General features: G+C 38.8%; 1 long non-coding RNA gene across 1 annotated transcript; it reads right to left on the reverse strand.

Moving 5' to 3' along the window:
• Positions 1-382: 382 nt before the first annotated feature.
• Positions 383-20,101, reverse strand: LOC308189641. Its single transcript, XR_013946492.1, has 2 exons — positions 15,352-20,101; positions 383-1,080 (listed from the first exon to the last, which is right to left on the reverse strand). It is a non-coding gene; the product is annotated as an uncharacterized lncRNA (long non-coding RNA).
• Between the last annotated feature and the right edge of the window lie 4,307 nt (positions 20,102-24,408).

Raw genomic sequence — 24,408 nt, forward strand, 5'->3', positions numbered from 1 at the left:
ACCCCACAGATTGTAGCTCTTTAATACCATACACAAATATCCCCCACACCTTCAGCAAGCACAGCACACATACATTCTTATTAGCCATACAGTAGTCCTAACAGGCCAAACAATTTATAGAGACTTGCAGTATCACATGGGCAAGAAATAAGGATTGAGTAGTCAGGGAAGTTCCTTTGATAGCATGCTATTGCTCCAACAAGAATCTGTCTGGAGTTTTTCCTTAATAAACAAGGGTAGTCACAGCTTCATTAAATCATGTTATATGAAGTGTTCAGATGTATGTTATATACACTGCAGAGAGGGAATAGCTTATTTAAAAGCCAAAAATATAAGAACCCAATCCTGATATCTTTGTATGAGTTTTGCTACATTCACCAAAGGATCTGGGCTGGGCTGTAAGCCAGTACTAGGGGCATCTGCAGTTTTGAACATTTCTCTGCAGACAGTTGGTTCGAAGTCAATTCCCTTCACAATTTCACCAGTTCTTTTTCTTCAATTTCATCATCTGCAGGTTTGGTAGATACTGGCAGTGGTTCCCCAGTTCCTGAAAAGCTTAGGAAAATAAGCCTTCTTCCTCCAAAGCATTTGCAGTAAGCAGTCTCTATTGCCAGGAAATGTAAATCAACATGGTGCCACAGCAGTCTGTGAGGTAGTATACCAGCTGAGGACCTTTCTTTCAGTTTTCAAGTGCAGTTCATGGGCATAAATTTGGAATATAAAAAATCTTCTTGTACCCTAATGTATCTCTGCCAGTTAGTAACCAATGCAGAAGAAGCAGTAAACATAAAAGTTCAGATATCATGAGATCATCGCAGCTCTTGAGCACTGGGAGACATGAACTTCAGCCAACAAGCTCTGGTCTCTGAGAGAGTGATTACTTTATGATAATGCAGGTCCTTTGGCCTTTCTTTTGCAGGGGAGCATTTGCTCTTTGACAGTGAAAAATAAATGATGACATTGGCATTTTAGGGTGGTTAGTCCTTCGTTGCTCATCATTTTATGCAGTGACCTTAATATCCATGCAGGATATGCAGCAGTCCATCAGAGCGCTCCCTCAGTTCAGACATGCTGTCTGCACTTAAGAAAGAAAAAGAGAAAGAGAGAAAGAAAGAGAGAAAGAAAGAGAGAAAGAATTTTTAAAAAATTATTCAAGAGCCTTTCATCTCCTCCTTTTGAATATAGTTCTAGTGCAAAAATTGAAGTCTTCCTTTTCTTGTCATGTGGACATAAGCCAAATACTAGGACTTCAAGTCTTTAAGTGACTGGTGTGTGGTGGAATAAAGAGCCTTTGGGAAAATTGTTCAACCTAGAAAGAAAATCTGAGTGACCCCATCACATATTTTCCTTTCATTTTCCTTTGAAAAATAGTAAGCTTCTAATAATATGTCCTGAAATATTTTTGTTGCTTCCTAACACTTACATGCACAAGAAGTTTCCAAGTTTTCAGCCTGAGCTCCAAGCACTATTTTGAAGTTCTCTTCTGTTGAGGAATAAACTTCCCCAACCCTGACATCAGTGACAGAAATAGGTCAATGTTATTTGCAAGAATAACTGCTCTACAGTAGCATCATACACAATTTGATCATCCCCTCTTCTTCTTCCGTCATATGCTTGAGTCATATTTAAGTGAATGCTGCCTATTTGTATTTCACATCATTCAACTATGTCAAAAATGACATCACCTATCATCATACATATTTCATATTCTTATTTGTAAGCATCACTATTGCTCTGGATTTCAGAATCAGGTTCAATAACATTCAGAGATGTTCTTGATTCAAAGTGCTTACTTATTCTTTTCCCTGCTATGATAAAACATACTTGATAAAGGTGTTTAGAGAGAACTGAAACATTATTCAGTAAAGATTTTGTGATTTCTTCATGACATTCAGAATCCAGTTCTCTCCTCTTCAGCAACACTGTTGAAGTAATTCTTTCCAGAAAATAAATCAAAGATAAGTTTTACATTCAGGATAGCTGAATTTTCTACTCAGAGATCTAAATGGAATGAAACTTTCTGAAGGCTGGGGCTAAAGAGATTGTTTTGAGGGAAATAATTTATTCCACAGATTTATACTCTTTCTAAATGTGAAGCTTGCATAAGCAGCTAGCTAATTTTCTCATTCTGTGAATTATACAGGGACTTTTATAGGTATCATTTGCTGTAGAAATGATGACATTTGAATTGTGTCCTTTAAATGTCACTAGCCAGATAAATGTCCAGGTACTACTGAGACTTCTCAGTTTGTCAGTGTAGTTTTTAAGACTGCTTCTGCAGTCAATGTTCATGGAAAACGAGGTTAATTCTTGGGAGGTATAAATCAGCAGGAAAATGCAACTGCTGCTGGAAAGGCCAGGCTGTCCTGTAATGGCTTCTGCTTGCCCTGTGGTTCTTCCAAAGGAGGCAGGTAAGTTTGTATTTGAATAAATCATCAAAGAAAAGATGGAAAACAAAAATTTCTCTTATCCAATGCTTCCAGAATGAACTCCTCTTTAAGAGGGAGCTGTGCATTGATAGATGGTTACTACCTGGATGCTTGCCTTCAAAATTCTTAGGAAAAAAAGATCCCAAATAAACATAATTCAACATTTCTCCATTCTAAAGTAGCTATTAAGGAAAGCTGTACCCAGAAGGAAAAATAAAAATAGAAATAAAAATAAATAAAAATAAAAATAAAAATAAAAATAAAAATAAAAATAAAATAAAAATAAAAATAAAAATAAAAATAAAAATAAAAATAAAAATAAAAATAAAAATAAAAATAAAAATAAAAATAAAAATAAAAATAAAAATAAAAATAAAAATAAAAATAAAAATAAAAATAAAAATAAAATAAAGTGAGAGAGAGAAAAAAAGCTTGTCTTCTCTTTCACTAAATCCCACTAAAAATTGAAAAGTTCAAGTAATTGGTAGAAAATGTGCATCATGGGAGGTGTTTGGGTGTCTTTAACTTCCTGTAGAGCCACGAAGAGGTACAGACCCTGTGGGGAGCCATCCTGCACAAGGGTCTAGCTTAAGCAACCTCAATCCCTGTAAGCCTTGTCTTTGTTCGCTGGGTGAAGAAGCAGTGTAATTTGCTGCCTCAGGTTGGTAGGCGCATGCTGTCTAGGCTGCTCATTTATTTAAGAGTGATGGTCATTTATCAGAGCTGGACCTTGCCCCATGAAAGCCTGTTTTAGGATAACACTAGCTTTCCATAGCTAGTCTAACCCTCACTACAGTTTAGTTGTGTTGCTGTGCCATTCCTGAGGTATTTGTTCTGGTGGGGTGGACAAATATGATCCTTGGCAGATTTGGCAGGCTACACCTCTGGTTTCTGCATCCTGTGATACAGAAACATAATATTATTACTACTAATGCTGCTGCTATTACATCTGCTATAACTATACCATAATCCAGAATAAAAGAGCACCCACAGCAGGACAAACACTACACAAATTGTATAAAATAATGAGCATAATCTGTACAGGAATTCCTCTTTCTTTATACAAAGGTTTATGCAGTAGAACCTTACAAATTCTACGAATTTTGAGAAATAAAATGATGTGTGATGAGCTTATAATGCTTAAATTTAATCACAGGCAATGAGTGGATTCCATTTACTTCCCTCTCCTGCAGTAACAAGCATATTGTACTCCAGCGTCCCTCTGATTAAAGAAAACATTGTTAAGCAAAGGAGGTATAATGAACTGCAGTCCTTGTTTGTCGTATGGGTGAAAAACACAAATGTAAAACACACCAGGCAAATAATACAATGTATAAGACTCATTTTGAAGAGACAGGCTCTATCAATGATACTTTTAATGGTGTTCTGGTTCAGTGGGAAAGCTCTGAAGACACATACCTTTGGATTACCTCCTTTGGTGACACAACAGCACATGCTCCATTGTACTGTGTCATATTTGGATCAGTTACGGGTCCAAATAGCACCCAAAAGCCAAATGCCTGGATGAGAGGTTTGATTCACACCTAGGGATCTGGACTTCAAACTGTTGAGCCTGGGCCAAGCACAGACTAGAAAAGCTGAATTTGCCATTTCTTTTTTCAGGATCCAACTCGAGTTGTGCAAACTGCACAAGAACTGAAGAACCAGCAGGATATTCACCATTTGGGGGCAGAAATTTCATCCATCAATTAATCCCGGATTTGCATGAATTTGAACTTTGAAATACGACTGAATGTGATTGAATACTTGCCTTTTAATGCCTTCCACATTTCAACATTCACTGAACTCTGTTATGATCTGCAAAAAATTGAGACAATTGCTCTTCTTTCTCCCTGGCTGGTTGTCTTTGAATTTTGCATCTAAATACTAAAAAGCAAAACAAAACTTAGCCACCAATCTACCTGGGTTGCCGTAAAAGCCCGCAAAATCACATCTGGTTTCTCTCAGTCAGAACTCACTTTATCTCTGCTGGGATTCAGGTGAAGCTTCACTAAGCTATGGCTCAGGCTGGAAGGGGCTCGGATGTGAAATTTTCATCTGATGGTGATTTATTTCTTTGCACCATCTGGTGGTTTTATGGACAAAGTGCAACAGCAGTTCCCAGAGTTGCCTCTCTTGATGTTGCAATTGAAGAACGGTGGTCAAGGCGCACCATGGAAATGGTCATGGGATAATGCAGAAGATAGCACCTGTCACCAGAGTAGTTAATAATCTAAAGTGACACAAATCCCTTTGGTATGACAGAAATCCTGCCTTTTGCTTCAGGTTGCTACTCCATCATCCTGATCACAGGCCTCTTCACAAAGGCGTGTGGAGAGTAAAAAATGAAATCTGACAAAACTGTATTTATAAGAGGAAAAAGAATTCAGTCAAGGCTTAACAAGTGCTTTAATCAGGACATTCTATAAAGCCTGCCAGAGGTATGTGCCAACTAATAGCAACTTTTGACCCTGATTTTTGGCTTCATTGATTCTTGGCACTCAAACAACGTGCTGGCTCAGCACTCTAATGAAGCCGACCAATTGGATCTGATTGTATTTAAGTGTTTTTGGAGGAGGACAGCCATCATCATTAGATGATTAAAAAATTTAGGCTCAGAAGTAGTGTAACAAATGCATGTTGAACTACCCGACTGTAGAGCACAGGTCAAGGAATAGCTTAAGAAATATTGTGCAAGGGGGGGAGGGGGAACACACATACACACACAGAAAGACATATATTTTCCCATGGGAATACATGACATTATAGAACGAGTCATGTCTTCACTCTCTGCTTATGAATCCTGGAGCTGGTGACTGCGGTGAAATGGTTTAATGTCTCAGCTGCTGAAAACAGCAAATCAAAATGGATCTAATTAGACAAGTTCTGCAAACTCTGCCAGATGCTGAATGTTGCTCAGTAAAAAACTGGACTACCTCCACCAAAGCCAGTGGAGAAATTAGGAGCTAACAGAGTTCCTACAGCCCAGAGTCATGTCCCTCCTGTGCTTTATGTTATATTAACATAGCAAGATACCATGTCTTGATGTTTTGGAAAACTTTCTTTTAATGACTATAGAGTCATTTGTGCACTCCCTGATAGTCTCTGGAGATGTGGAAATGGGCCACAAACCTAGTGGGACCTAACCCTAGAAAATATTCCCCATGTAAAAGGCAGAGCTTTCAGAAGGGTGGCCAATGGCTGGTGTCACAGAATCATCATAGAATCATAGAATCATAGAGTGGCTTGGGTTGGAAGGGACTTTAAAGATCACCTAGTTCCAACCTCCCCGCCATGTGCAGGGATGCCACCCACTAGATCAGGTTGCCTAAGACTTCATCCAACCTTGAACACCCCCAGGCATGGGGCATCCACAGTTACTCTGGGCAACCTGTTCCAGTGCCTCACCACCCTCTGAGTGAAGAATTTCCTCCTAACATCTCATCTAAATCTCTTCTTTTAGTTTAAAACCATTCCCCCTTGTCCTATCATTATCTGCTCTCCCTCTTTCTCATAAATGGTTAAAAGCTGCAATGAGTCACCCCAGAGCCTTCTCTTCTTCAGGTTGAACATCCCCAGCTCTTTCAGCCTTTTTTTGTAGAAGAGCTGCTCCAGCCCTCTGATCGTGGCCCTCCTCTGTACCCACTCTAAGAGCTTCACATCCTTCTTATGCAAGGGGCCCCAGACCTGGATGCAGCACTCCAGGTGGGGCCTCACAAGGGCAGAGCAGAGGGGGGACAATCACCTCTCTCGCCCTGCTGGTCATTCCTCTGTTGATGCAGCCCGGTACGCAGTTGGCCTTCTGGGCTGCAAACTTGCACCGCTGGCTCATGTTGAGCTTTTTTTCAGCATTCAGTACAGGCTGAAAGTCCTCTATTTCTCATTGTCCTCTGCCCTCTTCTGCACACCCACATCCACCTTCCCACAGTGAGTCAAGGCTTGCCCTCATTCACTCCCAGATCCATTACATTTTTGACAAGAGGCAAAACAATATTTAAACTTTCCAGTGTGGAAGGAAAATCTCTATCTCCTGGCTTTCGCTGGGTCATATCATTCCGGTATTAGCTGCCAAGCCTTTTCCCCACCTGGACATCTGTGAGAAGGACCTCACACAATCAGGTTGCTCTCTCACATGAAAGATTTTCCAGTACAACACACCCTTTTGGAACTATGTGGGTTACAATAGAGTTTTTTTCAGAAAGTATTTCCCTTTTCTCTGCTTCTGACTTGGAAAGTTGTAATTTCTTTGCCTTGCCAGCCACTGAGCCCTGGTCTATGGAAAATGCTGTATGGAAAACAGCCTGCTGGAAGAAACATTTAAGCTGGTGAAAAAGTTGATACATACACTGGAAAACAGGTTTGATTTTAAATTAAGATCTTAGCGGTGTTTTTATCTGATATACCCAATATCTCTCTACTTAGTACTGAAACTCTTACCTAAGAAAAACTCTCCCTGAACTCACTTTCATGAAAAATGCAGAATGGACCACTATTCCTAAAATAGCAACAACTGTTTTTCCAGTTTGATTTTTTTTTTCTTTTCTTTTTGTGAACCTTATAAAGACCCATGTCTTTTTAGCCTTATTTTTAAGTTGATCCAGCACACAGATGCAGGGCATTATATGCCATGAATCCATCTTTAAAACACCTTTGCTCACATTTAGGTTTGTGAGTGGACAACTTTAAAAACAGATTCATTTATCAAGCTTGCATCTACATCTGAATTCAGGATAAGGGTTTGGCTCTGATAAGAGCACAATTTCGGCTGTAACAGTCTTGCCTAAGCTGGGAAGGACTTTCTTTGATCTGTTATAAACTGATCAAGGCTTAATAGTCATCTGAGAAGGTCTTGGTTCATAACTCATTTTTACAGCTATCTGATTTCTTTTCATTTGTTTTGGGTTTATCTTGGGTATGAGGCCCCTGAAACAATTTTAAACTTTTCCACAAAACTATGAATGTAAAATCTTCCATGAAGCAATCCAATTTCTCTGTTATCATGATTAATCAGACTGTGGCTCTCCAGCAAGGCCATCCCAAGGCCACAGCAATTAAGAAGCTTGCATCCTTTCGTGGTTCCTGGTTTGTATTTATTTTTATATATTCCCAGTAACTACCAAGTCATTTCAGTTTAATCGCTGCAGTTCTTTAGTACCCTTCCCTCTACCTCCAAAAATGAATTCTTCATGAACTTTTTGTCCCCATGCACTAATCTGTTTTCGTGACCTGAATAGCGTTTATCCCCTGGTCATAAATGAAATCTGTATTTCATCACATTCATCACTCTGTTCTGTGCTACAGCCAAATAGCTGCACTCCTACAGCTTCAAATGATGGCACAGAAGAGAATTGTTAGATATGCACATTCCAACTATCCCACATCTGCCAGGTCTGTTGTGGGCAAAAATGAGGAAACTGGAGCCAAAAAAACAACCCTGCTTTGTGTGTATGTTTTATTTTAAACCATTTTTAAGCCAAGAATGTGAAGATCAACCAAATGCTGACATGCTAGTAATATTTTGTTTTACACAGATCTATAAATATACTTATCACTGTTTAAACTAAGACTGAATATACTGTGGTCATAAGAAACACACATGTTCTAGAGGACAGATAGAAATCATTATATGAAACAAAGACTGGAAACACTTTCTTTTTCTGGGTGGGGTTAGATTTCCTACAAAACTTGATGAGGGATAATCTTCCATTCCTTGTGCAGGTGAGTTTAATGGAAATTTTCTCCAAGATTGGGCCCAAAAACAAATATACTCTTTGTGCTTTTTGTTTTCAACTTTCATGCAAACTTTCTCAATTCTGGAGCTTCTTCTAAGCTGTCTACAGCTATGAATAGCAAAGCTATTTTCAGTAAATCCAAATTCACTATATAGGAGCACCTCCACTAGGGGAGGAAAAAAAAAAAAAAAGAAAAAAAGAAAAAAAAGGTAGGCTCCCATAAATTAAAAAAAAAAATGTTCAAAAGGAAGGTGGAATTGCTTCAGCCAGGGATCAGACGTGATTAATCTAGTCTGCTTGGCTGTCTCTGACAAATACCAGCACCAGACACAAGGCTAGGATACCAGTATGGAAGGATGGAGAAGAAAAGGATAAAAAAGGTAGTAAGTTATCTGTTATATGGACAGAATGCACATACTAAATTTCAGAACTTTCCATACACTTATGTTCAAGGAGAAGGAAGAGGCAGATTTGACCGACTGTCTTTGCTGAGGGGCAAGAGAAAGAAAAACAAAACAGCAGTACTAATAAAGGGTTGTGAGCAAGATGGGAAAAAGCCTTTGGCTTTCTGTCTTTGAACAGACAGAGCAGGCAGCAGTGGTGTTCAGTTCACCCAGTGAGAAGTGTGGGATCCTCACATCAGGTTCACTGGATCTAGTCCTACCCAGGAAAGGAAATGCATTTGGGGAAGGAAATAGAGTATGTCACAGGCAGACTGACAGGTGAGAACACCCTTTTTGGTAAAGTGGAAGATGTTAGATGGGGACCAGATATTGAGTAAGTGACAGAATTAAAGATGGAAGGTCAACTGCTGAAAATGGTCACAAACAGTGAAATTCATTAAGGACCTTGGACTTCAAAAGGTAGCATTTAGTCAAGTTAGGAGACTGGCAGGAAGGATCTCCTGGAAGGAAATTAGGAAGGGGAAAAGAAACAATAATTAGTAAAATAGACTAAAGAGGAAATTGTCCCCGAGGAAAGAAGGTTGGGATTGTGTTTAATAAGTAAAATCACATTCAAAAATTTATACCCTGTTTATTTATTTATTAGGAAATATGAAGAAATAAAAGCATAAATAACATATTAAATTTGGGAAATTATGAACCTATCAACGTCCAAATTGTGAAATAGGCTGAGTAAAAATGGAATTGAAAAGAAAAACAAAAAACTGGGGGGGGGGGGGGGGGGGGGGCGGCAGGAACAAAAAAAAAAACATGAAAACTTTAAAATCTATGACTGGATAAAAGATGTATTTTGATAAAATAAGGTTTAAAATATCTGGCTCTTTAGGCATTACCTAGATATTGATCAGTAGAAACTTGACATGATCAGTAGAAGTTAAGCCATCTCTGTTGTGAGGTAGATACAATTCATAACTGTTAAAAGTACAATTGATAGAAAATAACTGATTGATTGATTGATTTACTGAAATGGAGACTAAAGGTTATGAAATTCTCCTTTGTCAGAGAACTGCCATTATAACAGCAAGTATCAGCTCAGATTTGTCAAATTTTAGGGGCTTGTTTGTCTCTGTATCAGTGACTGGAGAGCATTTGTTTCGGAGAAAGAAAAAAAAATTTCCTGAATCAGTGCCTGAAGTGGCAGAGCATTTCTAGGCTTAAGAGCTCTGAACTCAGAGCAGTGTTGCTGTAAAGTAGGGAACATCCTGGGACAAGGACACTTTTGTGAGCCCCTCTGGTGCAATGTTGGTAGCTCCTGGCTCTGAAACCAGAACTGTCTCCACATGCAGACGTACAGCAGGAGGAGAATTTAGGAGCCGATCCCCTTCACTCATGCAGCACAAGCGGCTGGGCTGCTCACAAGGCTGCTCACAAGCATGGCAAGAAGCATCTTGTTAGTGTCAGAGAACCAAAAACCCTTCTCTGTGTGCTCTGAGGAAGAGGCAGTGCACCAAAGGGAAGGATCCAGCTACCCAGACCTGACTTGTGCACTGGCAGTTGGACCACACTGGTTTTACATATGGTGTGTAAAATGAGCAAACCTTAAAATGGGTATTGATGAAGTGCGATTTCACCCTTAAAATGCAGCTGAATTCACTGCATCAGTCCAGGCAAGTGCCAAAAACATGAGGGAGCCGCAGCAGTATCACATCATCTGTGCAGTGAATAAACTGAGAGTTAAATAGACCTCACAGCATGAACATAGAGACTATGCCTATCCAGTGTGAGAAAGGCTCAGAGTATAAATAAGACACAGAGATAATTCCTGCAGGAACCAGAGCAAGTGGGATACCTAAAGAAATTTCAGGCCACATAATGGCAGTAGCAGGGGCTATTGACTTCATCATGGGGAAGCCAACAACCAACCTATGTACTTTCTGCACTGTTAAATGGAAATTTGGCATCTTTGTACCATTCTATTTATACTTTCTTGGCCCTTACCAAAAAAAAAAAAAAAAAAGAGCTGATTGGGAGGGAATAAGTAGCTTTTTTTTTTTTTTTTTCCCTTGCCTCTATTCCCCAAGAGAGAAGCAGAATTACTGTTTTTTTCTCATTGTTTTCTGCTAGCATGTTGAAAGATGGGCACGTTATCAGACTGATAAGTTTTCTGAAGAATTCTAGAGGGCTGATCCGAACCAAATGTAAATACTAAGCAAGGAATCTCTCATCTTTTTTGTGTTCAATGTGGTTACAGGAATCATTAAAGCAACTAGGGCTTGGACTGAGATCTGTAACATTTTTTTCAGTGTTCATCAGAGATCACTAAGTAACTTGAGATATGTTTTTTGTATAATAGTAAACAAAAACAAAATTAAGACCAAGTTTTTCTCTATGTCATTCCAAAGTGACACATTTTAGTTTCCTTCGAGGTTTGTCCTTCCCTTGAAAGATACATCAGAGTTTGAAAACTACCATTAGATTGACAGACTGGTGTGTTGAAACTGGTGGGGTTATTACTGATGCTTTATGCTCGCTGGAGCATGACTGCTACACTTATTTCATTCTCAGTTAAATGCTCATGTGGATAATTCCACTGCAGTCTTCCAAGGAGAAGTTCAAGTACATCAGGATTTATGCTCCTTCTGATTCCTGAACTCTGATCTGTGGACATTGTTTGTAAAACACCTGAAGTTTATTAAGTGCTTGCTGCTCATGGGCATCTTATCTTTTTCATGTGACAGCATCTATCTACTGTTTATCAAGATCTATGTAGATCTAAACAAATTAAGCCTGGGAATATATCATCATGACAGACAACTATAGAGGAGTTAACAAAAAAGTGCTAGCTCAGTCTTTATTTGCAATTAATAATTAACGTACATAACACTGCAAACGCTTTACTCCCACTGGCAGGCTGCTACATATCAAAGCATTTTCATTGCAGTCAATGAAAGGTGTGTAACTGCTGACAAACATGAAAATGAGTCTGTGATTCTTCAATACTTTGTGTACACTACAGACTCTTACGTCAAATCTTGCTGCCATTTATTCAAGACACTACTTTTTTAGTTTTTAAGGTGGTTTTTTTTTGGAAGAATATGCAACTTTTTCCTCAGGTGTTGTGTAGCTCAGGCATGTCTACAGCATATGTGACTAACAATTGGGTAGCACATGTCAATAACTCAGGCCAATGTGGAACTGGCAAGAGAAACTGCCCTGCTTTCTGTGGAAATAAATCTACTGCAATTCCCTTTGATGTCTGAAACCACCCATGCATAAAAATTGTGCCAGAAATCTGACCTAATGTGTTACAACCTACATATCCTGACACTGAATAATGTTGGCTACATCCTTAGTTAGCATAAGAAGTTGAATTTCTTCCACAGTCAGCTTGTTTCATTTCATATATCTGGCTCTTTAGTTGATAATTTGCATTAACTGAACTACTGAAAACTAAAAGAAAACTGAAAAGGAACATGTGAGTATCTCCTTCTGTAAGCAACAGCAGCGGAGACACTGTGGTTGCCCTCCCTCTTGCTAGATGTAGAATCACAGAATCACAGAATGGTTTGCGTTGGAAGGGACCTTAAAGATAACCCAGTTCCAACCCCCTGCCATGGGCAGGGACACCTCCCACCAGACCAGGCTGCCCAAAGCCCCATCCAGCCTGGCCTTGAACACCTCCAGGGATGGGGCATCCACAGCTTCTCTAGGCAACAAGGCAATGAGGAGCAGAAGAGAGGCTGGCCTATTCCATTGCTCTGTTTTCACCCTTTTCTTACATATTTCCTATACTACACTGACTTTGGTAGCACCTTGTGTTGTCCATAGGTGTGAATGGCTTCCACCCATAACTGACTCCCCACAACCATGCCAGCTCCCAGTGTTGTTCTGGAAACCCATACCACTGTAAGAAAACTCCGGCATTGGCTCTGACTCAGTTGAGCCCTGAATGTGACACTTGCCTTTGGAAAAAATAAAAAAGAAAAGAAAAGAAAATGTACAGTGGAACAGAATAACCAGGGTAGCCATGTGGTCAAATTTTCAACACGTTTCAGCCTGCAAAATTCTTGTGATGTCTAGAACTTAGTGTTTGATTTTCTCATGCATGTAACAATCCTTGTTTATATCATCAGTGTCCTGTTTCTGCCCACTGATTTCAGTAATAAGCAGATACTGAAATCTTAATTTTAGCTGCTGTGTGTTAATAGATTAACATGAACAAGTTGTAAACCCAGACACACGTCTTATTAGCATTTAAACGGATGATGGACTATCACAGAACATAAAACAGGAATTATATTCTTCATGTGACATTGACATTAGAACCTTGATCACATTGAAGGCTGCCACGTTCACCAGAAATTTCAAACTTTTCAAGCATCTAGAAATTCTGCCAAGTACCGAACATTTGTCTTCTGTGGAAAGCTGTTTAACACTTTTCTAAAAGTTGAGAAAAAGCATACTACCTCCTCCTTTAAGTCGTTGAGAGAGATAGCAGGTTGTCAGTATATTTCAGATGAACGAAGGTTTAACTATGTTTTTTTTACAGTTTTGGTAACAAAGACATCTTTCTTTACTAATGGAAATGTTGTTCTTTGCCTCCACATGCTATTGCTGCTGTTTCTTACAAATACAAACTATTGGACTTGCTTTAAAAATATATTAAGCAACTAAGGCTCATGCTGACTTCATTGGGAACTCTGAGTTCTCAGTACATCAGGCCCTTGCTCATTAGTCCCCTGTTTGATTCTCTGGTAACACAGACCTGTGTTTTCTTTCCATGAGGTTTCTATACCCTTTAATGTCTTACACTGAAGACTCTTTTTTTCCTTCAGCTGGATGCTAATAGCATACAGCTTTTGAGTACATTCTTTATTCCAGCAGTCAGCTACTACTTATTAGCTATTCACCTGAAAGGTAGATGATAGGTATTATTATCCCCAGTTTTAATAAAAGAAATCTTGTGATCCGTGGGCAAATGGGAAAAGGTTCCTCCTTCTTATAAACCTTTCCATGTAATCTCCTGCTTCCTACTGATGACTGTATAAGGTTCAGTTCTTTCTAACTGAAATTAGTTGCTAGATGAAGAGCTGTAGGGAGAAGATTGCGGTGATGTTGGTGGAAAGACTACTGGACTGACGAGAGAACCTAGCAATTAGAGAAAACTAATCTTGACAATTACAGTGGTAGAACTAAATCTAAAAAGCTTGCAGGGTTAAGGCACATTGCAAACTATAAACTAACATTAAAATCTTCTAAGCCTGTTATTTCCTTGACTTTAAATACATTTACTAAGTAATATATATATATATTTAGAATACCTTTGGAAATAAATTATTTTCTTGCAATTCTTGTGCAACCTGCTCAAAAAGCCTGACTGACAAAACTATGGGGGTCCATCCACATTTTTAAAGCGTATAATGTAACTGATACTGCATATATATGGCTGTTTGTACAGTGAGACTGCAATTACTAGGAAGAATGGTATCAATGCCACTGAAGGCACTTATTTGCTGAACAAAACTCTCAGAACACTTCACTTAATGAGAATGAAAATGTCTTTATTTCAGGCTTTCATACAACACCTATTTCTGCCATGCATTCAGCATTTATCTTCTACACTCCTATTCTGGATAACCGTCCTGCTTGAATGCATAGGCCTCCCAGGGATAACCTTGGATGGCTGAACCTGAATATCTGGGCAGTATCTCTAACAATTTTGTTTCCCTGTTTCATGAGAGAGAATCCAGCTTTATTAGATCTTTTTTCCCTATTTAATATGCTGGATATGTGCATGGTTTGATGTGCAGCGTAATATTTGTTTGGTTTTATTTCCCCTCTGTGACATATAAAATCTAATAAGCAAGCTTTTTTCTTTTGTTGCTATGGCAGAAAGATTCTTGAAACACTTAATGATAGAAAATAATTTAAGAAAAAAAAATGGAGTGGCATCTCACTTCTATTTTTGGCAAGTTTGTTCACATATGTTTACAAAGCCAGAACTCTGAAATGCTCTAAGCTAAGAGTTCCACAGTGAAACAAAGCCAACCTCATAAAGTTCAGTAACTCCAGAGTCTAAATTCTTATGCTAAATGTATTATTGTTCAAAAGAAGCTTGTAAGGATCATTTACTGGGAAGGCATGCCTTCCTAATAATTTCCAAATAAAGCATTACCTGCTTGCCACAGTGAGGCAACGCATAGGGACCATGCTTTACAGGCCATAATTTCAACCCTGCAGTTGTTCAGTACTCCAGAACCCCTTTTACATACTTTTCAAGAAATTTGCTTGTCCAGCTCCATCTGAATTTCAGACATTTTTCAGGTGTCACTCTTATGGAAATTTCTAGCAACATTTATACTTCTTACTGGATTTAGGTCTTGGGGGGTGCACCACAGGCCTGTGGTATCATCCCAATAAAGCAAAAAATCACAAGGAAATGTTTCTGTAAAAATCTGGTAGGGAATGGTACCACTTCAGTTGGATTTCCTGCTTATGCAGCATTTTAACTGAGATGATTAATTTTGGTTGTAAACCCATCTGATAAGTAGGTGGTGGAGGAGGGGAAGGCTTAATAACTTATTATGGATTTAATGCATTTATCTCATCCCCTATATATACTACCTTTGTCTTCCATTTTCCTGCTTCTTGATCTCATTTCCCATCTTGTTCTCTACATCCAGAAACTCTTCTACAGAGTCACTTTTACCATGACCATGCTTTAGTCAGGCCAAACTGTCAGTGCTGTGCATCCATCGCCTCGCACTGCCCCCAGAACACACTCACCTGCCACCTGAGAACCCTTGGGGCTTTAAAATACCAAGAGAGTAGACATGCCAGGGAACATGTGCAGGGGATGCAGAGAAAACCTGTAGAAAAAGTAAGTCCTCCTGTTCCAGGAGGGTTTTCTTCTCTGTCTGTGCTTTCTGGTACTCCGGCTTCCTGCAGGACTCTTCTAGAACTCTCCAATTAAAGAAAAGAAAAAAAGAAAAAAAGTGATAACCAAGGTGAAGCACATCAAAACAATTAGAATTTACCAAGTGATAATAAAAATAACAATGATGAGATTAGAATCTTAATTCCCATAAAAGAAAATGCATGAATGCTCCTTCTCAGATGAAGTATAGTGTATGTTAGCTCCCCCCTGTCATGCAGAGCCAAAGTTTTTGCTGTCATGGAGGAAATGAAAATTTGGGGTAAGTTGAGCATTTTATAGTCAAGAGCCTTTTTGCTAAGCAAACACAAACAGTGGTAGTCCACTGTGACAACCACAGTGGAGTTAGGAGATGTTTGGTCCTTTGTGTCTTTTCCTGCCATGTTGAGTAACGACCAGTTGTTCTGTCATAAATGCTTTTATTACAGATGTCTGACCTGTGCAGAATACTAGATCGCAGATATTATACTCCTGTCTAATTTTCGCCTGATGTATGGGGACTGCTCCCATAATATTGAACTGAAAATATGCATTAAGGAAACAGAACAATGAAAAGTTCTTACAGGTTCACTAGCATATAAGGTTCACTAGAAACCCTTCCGAAAGGATTCACTAGCATATAGGCATGGGCCAAAAATGTAAGGGTGCTAAACTGATCAGAAAAGCACAATAAAGCATTGTGGGACCCTATCACAGCTGCATTATTTACTTAGGCATGGAGAAAAACTGCTCACCCCATTTAAATACGGGTACAAAATTTCTGCTCCCCTGCAGGCTCAGTGACTTCCATAATTCAGACAACTAAATTAGACACATAAATTTCAATGTTGGAAGCAGCACCAAGGTAATTTCCACTTCTTTCCACACTCATATTTTTGTAATGTTTTCTTTGTTGTTGTTGTTGTTTTCACACTTTCAGGAGATTGCCGAAGCAGTAGCTAAGCATTTGAAAAACTCATCCTTGATGAATGTGCTGTCAGCAGACCTGACAGCTTCCCAGGCAAAGCCAAAATACTGTGGCAGAAATTCCTCAACAAGCATCCACCTCAAGTCAGTAAAGTGTGTCTGCCTGGGGTAACATGAAAGCATATCAGAGAGCTAAGGGCTTGTTTGTTGACTCAATTTTGAAAATAAGCTGAGCTCACGGTATGGCTAAAAGTAATTTATAACTAACTTTTTTTTTTTCATAGTGTTGCTAGAAGTCACTAAATACAGTGGTATACCATATAGGTATGTATTTGTTGTTTTCTTGCAATCTTAGTTGCTAATGGAGTCATGTAAGAGTTTTTTTACATGCACAAGACTTTGCAGCAGATGACTTCTGAGGATAGGACCCAAGAAGGAGACAAGCAGAACTTGGTATCTCTTCCAAGGGGGCCTAGAAATTGCTGATGCCAGGGAAAACTGATGTCCTTCTTAATGTAAACTTAATTTTATGGGTCAGAGGTACAACACTGATATCATACAAATATTTTTATGGGAAAATAAGGAATTTACAGTATTTTGCTGAAATATTATCTGAGGAAATGATGTAATTGCATGTTATAATGAGAACCTGTTTTCTATTATTTCTCTCAAACTTTCCTCTGTGTCCCAAGTGCAAGTAATGCTGCTGCTAGAGCATGCACAGCAAAGCAGAACAGCAAGTTAAAAACTAGGACAAGAACAGGTAATCATACATGCATACAAAAAAAATGGGTTTCACTAGCTCGTGAATTTGGAGATAGCAGTTGGAATTTCATATATCATTGTGGAGAGATCATTTTGTGACAGAGGGCATATCATTTCATCTATATGTAAGATGCTATGAATCTCTTTGATATCCAAAAAAAGGTGAAAACAATGAAGAACTAACAAACAAGCAAACAAAATAACCCAAAACAAACAAAACCAACCAACCAGCCAACCAACCAAAAAAAAAAAAAGTTTACTGGGACAGTTAAAAATGTATAAAGTGTCCTCTAATAAGACTTCCCAGACCAACAGAACATATCACCCTAATGGTACCTTTGTCAACACCCACCCTTCACTCAAACACCATTATCCCAGACCCAATTTCATCCCAGCATCCCACAGCAGTTCTTGATCTTGGCTTGCAGCTTCCGTAAATGAGAGTACGAAAGCCCCATCAGGATCAAACCCTACATTTACTGCCTGCAACACCAACCCAACCACAGTGTGGGAATTCATGAGGATGACCAGGTTAGGGTTATGGTTAATAGAAGACCAAGTTTTGGGGTGGTGTGGGGGAAGGCCACTCAAAGCCCTCTCTGGTCACTCAGTGTTGTGAAGTGCTTGAGATAAGGTGGAAAGGGGAACAAGTGTCCCCTCCCTCACCTTGCTCCTTGCCAGAGCCCAGTGGGCACCCTGCCAGCCACATGTCCGCCAGCCAGGGCAGGAGGGTCCCACAGAGCAGGCTCCCTCCTGAAGCTGGTGAGGAGTTCACTTATAAAATTAACTAACATTTATTTAAATATATATATATTATTAAGGCTAATATTTTATTTTTATATTTAAAAGTGGTTTCTGGATTTTTTCTTTATCCACTTTTGCATGACAGAATCATATGCAAAAAATATATATATACTTATATATATATAAGTACTCAGGTTCTTCCTTTTTTCATGAAAGGTAAGCATTTTATTGTGTAAATTTTAATTTACAATCTTTTTTAACTAGAGTTTGAGACTAGCCGCATTTGTAGCAGAGCTGTTTAAAGTGCATTTGGAGATACAAGTTTTGTGGTGCTAAAGCCAGATACTGCGGTTTGCTGAGTTTATCAAGCTACTCACTCTGCTACAGACCACTTCAGTGAGAGAGGCGGTTTTGTATTTCAGATCAGAAGACTGGATTAGTGTTGTTGGTGGTTGGTATTATGATTTAGTGTTATTACAGTGTCCCACTTTGATGTGTGGAAAGGAGAAATGTGTAGGCCTAATGCTGTCCCAGGTTTTCAGTTCAGGGAAATACTACAATACTTTATTTGCTTCTTGCTCTTTCCAGGTCCACTCCTCTTACTGCAATCTGCTATCCAAAAAGTGGTGATATAATTTGAGAAATTTAGAAAGACATTTATTACAGATGCTTGTAATTTTTTGCACTCTGTCCTTCAGGCTGAGGTTGTGGTTTCATCTTACAGTTAGACAACGTGACGGTGAGCTGCTGCCAAAAGGAGCAGTATCACTATTTGTCCTCCATCTACAGTTCCTGCTCTGGCCCTAGCAGCCAGCTTCCCATGTTTCACTTGCATCCCATCTAGTGGCTGCGTGGTTTCAGAAGTGGGCTGTTTGGGCAACCTGTGCCACAAGGAACTAAATCAGCTTCTTCCTCCCAGGGGTTTCTCTTGGATCAGTTCATCCATGTGTGCACATTCACTAGATCCAAAACACAGTAGGGTTAGATTCAGTGGGTTTTGGTTGGTTGCATGGTTTTTGCTTGTTTCTTTTTATTTTCTTTTGTTTGTTCATTTGCTTTCATTTTGTTTTGTTCTATTTTGTTTTGCTTTGTTTTGTTTCCTTTTTAATACTATGATAAAGCTGAATTTATCAGGAGGTAGAATCTTTATTTCTCCCACTTCTGTCTGTCTGTGCGCATGTCTGCATTTCCAGGAACATTCCCATGTCAAAGTTAATCACAGATGGCATTTGGTCTGTTAAGGCATTTCTGAAAATTAAACAAGAAGGGAACACAATGCATATTTAAAATTGAAGGAAAATGCTGCATGAGTCACTGTCATCACTTTTGTCCCTCTGTAACTTTTTAGACTATGATGAAATACATGTCTAATTAAAAGATTTGAGAACTCTCACTGACTTTGGTATACCTCAGAAATCTGCACTCTTTGCTGCTTTGCTTTGCTTTGCTTTGCTTTGTTTTGCTTTGCGGATCCTCGGTGTTGCAATTGGTTTGGGCAGACTTGGAATTTAAAAAGACAGAAGGTCAGGCTGAAGCGATCTGACTCGTCTCTGGCTGCAAGAACTCTGTGTTACTGCGTATGTGGGTCAGAGGCAAACGTTTTTGCATTTTAGGCAACGTGATTAAAAATGCAAGACTTGTTTCTATCCAAAGTAGCACGTATAAAGCGGAGATATGGCTGATCCAGATGGTACCTGCAGTTCAGGCAGGCACATGCTGTTGACAATCACACCTGACTTCTTCAAAAGTCCACCTCACAAATACAAGATGTCATGACAGCCTTGCTAATGGAGACCAGATCTCTTTATAGCTGACAGAAACATTTGTTTGCATTCCACTGGATGATTCTGTTTCCCATCACAAAGAGCTTAAAGAATTTCTTGACATTATGAGTTTTTTAATAGCCTTTCTTTTTATTAACTTAAACAATTTTCCATTAACATGCCAGTGTTCTAACTATTTGTTTAATGTCTGAGGGTGATGTAAAATCACCTTAATGGCTGCTCTATCACCAATGTCTATGCTGGCCTAGTCTTTCCCCAAGATGTATCTGAGGTAATCCTATCTGTCAGCATCCTCTGCTCTTGCCAGAATACTATGCTGGCATTACAGTAAAAACAATACAAAGCACAGTCAGCCTCACACGAGTTCTTACAGATAAAGAATACAAAAGTGATATCCAGAAGATTTCAGGATTTCATCTGTTTTCAAGGAACAATGAGTTTTATAACTTATTTTGGCTAGTTTTGAAAGTTTTTTTATCATTCTCTGCTGAAATCACAAAGATCTTTCTTTGCAAATTCACATTTAATTTTTCATTGTGGCACCAGTGTCCTACCATCATGATTTTTTTCTTCAGTATTTTTAATGATAATCCATACTGATAGGAGAGAACATTTCATCATTACAGAAAGCTTTTTACAGGAAAGGTTGTTGTGGTTCTGAATCAACACAGATCATTCATAGCCGTGGCAGTCATATACTTGATCATACTTCATTTGAATTTATGGACTATAAATGACTTACTCAGAGAGTACAGAAGTATACATAGAAGTAGTGAGTTGTAGAAGGAAAACTTTATTAGCAAGTTCAAATTTGTTTATTTTTGTCATTTAAAATATGTCAAATTCCCCTCTTGCTTGAGCAGTAAATAGATATTATCATAAAACATGAAATCAAGTTACCCATCAGTGCTGTCAGTCTTGTTTAATTATGATCCACAAATATTTTGACTTCTTGAGAAAATTTATAAATTTAGCCATTTAAAAATAAATTAAAAAATAAAAATATAAAAAAATATATATATAGAGAGAGAGCTGTATGGATAGCAAAGCAAATAAACATATAGGGCTTCAAGAATTAATTTGGGTGCCTGCTTGCAATTGACGTTCTTATTACTGTGTGTTGTGACAGAGTTTCTGCCTGTCCACTGCTTTTATTGGTACTATAATGTATCATATTTGGAGTAGATATGCATATGTGTGCTTTTATTTCAAGAGGTTAGGGGGCAAGTAAACAAGGATTTGCTGGGGGTGGATTCAGGGAAAGAACAATCGGCTCTTCACAAAACTCCCATGCCTTTTCTTTCCCTTTACATTTTACTGACATACACTGCTTTGGAAAAAAAAAACAACACACTTAGAAGTAATCCAAGAAGGGCTGAGTTTTGAGAAGCCCTAGCCCAACATATCTACACATGTAGGCAATATGACATGTCTTAAAAACAAACAAACAAAAAAACATACTTTTAATGTTTTATGCATATCCACTCTATTAATTTTAATTTCATATTTGAAACAGCAGGTCATTTTCATCTTGGGCATCTAAAGAACAAAACACTCTCAGGTCCTATTTCCAATCATCTGGTATCTGACTGAGAAGAATACATCAGGGAGATCACGTGTGTGTTTTCCCTTTGAGAGCAACTGGGTGAGTGCATTGTCAAAGACACAAAGGATAAAACAAAAAAAGTAAATGGTTACACTGTCATTTTGTGAACAGGAGTGTGGCTGACTTTTAAAGAAACTTACCTCTCATCCTGAGAATTTGGTGAAGAGAACTGAGTGCTGTGTTTTTCCGAGTGTATTTCTGGGCATTAAGGAGACTTTTAATACGAATTTTGCTTTTCCCTTGCCAGAGCCCGCTCTGCCTCCCCACAAAGCAGTGAGGCTCTGTGTGTGCTGGCTGTCACCTGCCCTGAGCTAGTGTCACCGTCCCCCGCTGCAGGCTGCCCCACGCTGCCACCTCCCTGCTCCTTCCAGCACTCCCTGAGCGCTCCCTGGGTGACCAGAAGGAGCCGGTTTAGCAGAAAGCTACCGCTTCCTATTAACTTTGCTCATGTTTTGATTGAAATAAGGGAGAAAGTGACCACACAGCAGCTCTGGGAATAGGAGGAATGTGTTTGGCATGAAATTAGTGGCAAAAAGGTGAAGTTGTCTCCTGCATGTTCTAGGACTTCAGCAGTTGAATTCACAAGAGTGTGATTTTTAAGATTTTCATAACTATCTTAATGTTGTAAGATCATCACATGAATGTTGTTTTCTTCTCAAAATGACAAGTCTCTCATCTTAAATTTGTAAAAGGAATTTCATAGGAGTTAGTTGAATAATGCGCTTAAATATAAACAATGGATTAATTATGATCTGATGCTAATGCTCTCTAAATATCTCTGCAAATAATCATTTTAAGCAGAATGTACTTCAGCTTTTTTGCCTGAGGCAGAAAGAAGCGAGTGTTGCAATACCTAGTCTTACTCAGAGACTCCAGAGCTGTCAAGCTATCACATCTCCTTTTTTTTTATTTTTTCATACAAAAAAATAAATAAAATATGATGTTCTGCAATGATTTCCTACATATACTAAGAATATATATATACACACACAAGTTTTTTACAGATTAAATGCAGCATGAATGATTCTACTTTGCTATTTGTCATAACTCCCTGTAGGTGCTTAATCCTACATTCTCAGTTATTTTTATGTCCAGAGGACAGCAAGCTAAATATATATCTATATTATCATTTTACTCCTGAGTGATGTTTATAGAAGAATAGCATTTACAGTATATACATAATTCTGAAAATATGTTTCTATTGAGCCAGTGAAGAGATGAAAAAAAAAATTACCTTTCAGTTCCAAAACAGAACAAATCCCACAGTGCGCTCTAATGTCTAATTTCCAGTGTAAATTAATAGTCAGTGTCACACAGTTCAATCTGCTGCCATGAGCTTGGCTTTTCACGTCACTAAATGTGATTGCGTCAAGAGAAGCCACTGGGAAACCTGCAGACAAAATGCCCAGATTGCACCACTTGTTGTGTGTGTAGTTTTGCAAGTACAGTAGGATTTTTTTTGTTGTGTTTTGTTGTTGTTGTTGTCATTACAGGCATTTTACATAAGAAATGTTGTTTTTTTTTTTTTTTTCTGGAATAAAACGTTCTTTATAGGATACCCTTGTGCAGCCATCCTGACAAAAGAGTACAAGAGAGACTTGGCCTTGGAATAAGTGATGGAGCATGCTTGGTACTTCTTTCATTCTTTCTTCAGAAACTTACAGAACAAAGGTCTTCTCTAATAAGCTGTAGCAATGTTTTTGCATTGTGCTGAATGAATGACTTGGGGGGGGGGAGGGGGAAGTTTCTGCCTTGACAAGGACAGAACAACGTCTGTGGACGTGTAGATCTACTTATTTGTAGGACAGCTATTTCTCCTGATGCATTTCAGCCTTTTGGTGTTACAATCTTCTCATTTTCTTTCCAGATCAGCTCCCTGACTGAATTCACGGTGCTCATTGCTGGCCTGGTGGATCAGCATGGAGGAAAGGGGGCAAGCAGTAGGGTTGAGGGCTGGAGAGCAGAAGTTCTTTTAACCAGCTTCCCTGCTTTCCTTATTTTAACTTTACTGTACTTTAAATTATTTCTGCAAGCATCACTCAATTCATTAAAATGTTGGTTAGTTTCACGTGAGGTACATAAGTAGCTCTCCTTCTTGTACTAAAATTTTTCCATAGCCTTAATGTCCATCCAAAACTGAGTCTGGGCTTTAAATTCAGTGGACTACCTACCAGATTACTGCTTCCCCTATTTTTTTGCTGTTTTCTAGAATGGGGCTCCTGTGGTTAGCTTCGATCCTATTACAAAGGAGAGTTGTTAGGTTTTTGTTTGTTTGTTTGTTTAACTTGTTGTCCTTTCTGGCACTTGGCAGAAATATTCCCCACAATTTTTGTTTTAAAAAAAAAGGTCAGATGTATTTGTGTGACCCCAAGTGTTCTGTGTAGCAGTGAAATAACTTCTCCAGTACCATCTACACGAGTTTCATTTTCCAAAAAGATTCAATTCCTTCTTTTTCACGCTCACACGGACAAGAAGACGCTGTAGTACTTATAAAATTTACCGAAGAAAATCCAAATATCTGGTCTCAGTCCTTCTATCCCTTTGTACTGCTCCTAGGAGGAGTTCAAGGTTTAGATAACTTAAAAGCAAACAACTGTTCGGCTGTTTATCTGTATTTCTTTAGGACAAGAGTTCAGTATTACCCACTCTGGAAGAGGACGCAGCAGCTTACTGCCCCTTTACACATTCCTTCCCCTACGCATGCTCCAGGCCCAGGGCCTATGCTAACCTTTCTTACACTCTTCGTGAAACCTCTCCTCTTTACTTGCTTGTTTGAAGCATTAGGTAATCTGATGTTGACTTCCTTCTTGGTGCTCCCACAGAACAATAGAAATAGTTTGCACTTCAAAGCTGTTCTCTGTAACAAACAGTGAGAAAGAACTGACAAGTGTGTGCGCTTACAAGTCATCTGTTCTGTCTTTTGTGGAAAGGCCACAAAACAGAATGGCCACATTTTCTTCACGATCATAGTGGAAATAAAAATCTGGTCCTCTCACGTCTTTTTTTTTTTTTTTTTTTTTTGAAAGACTACTTCTTCCTGCAGGGGAGGTATATCTGTGATAGACAATGGGGGGAAAAGCATCCTGGTGCTTTGGCACTAAGGA

Source organism: Anser brachyrhynchus (genome assembly GCF_964034855.1).
Source record: "Anser brachyrhynchus genome assembly, chromosome: 2".
Lineage (NCBI taxonomy): Eukaryota > Metazoa > Chordata > Aves > Anseriformes > Anatidae > Anser > Anser brachyrhynchus.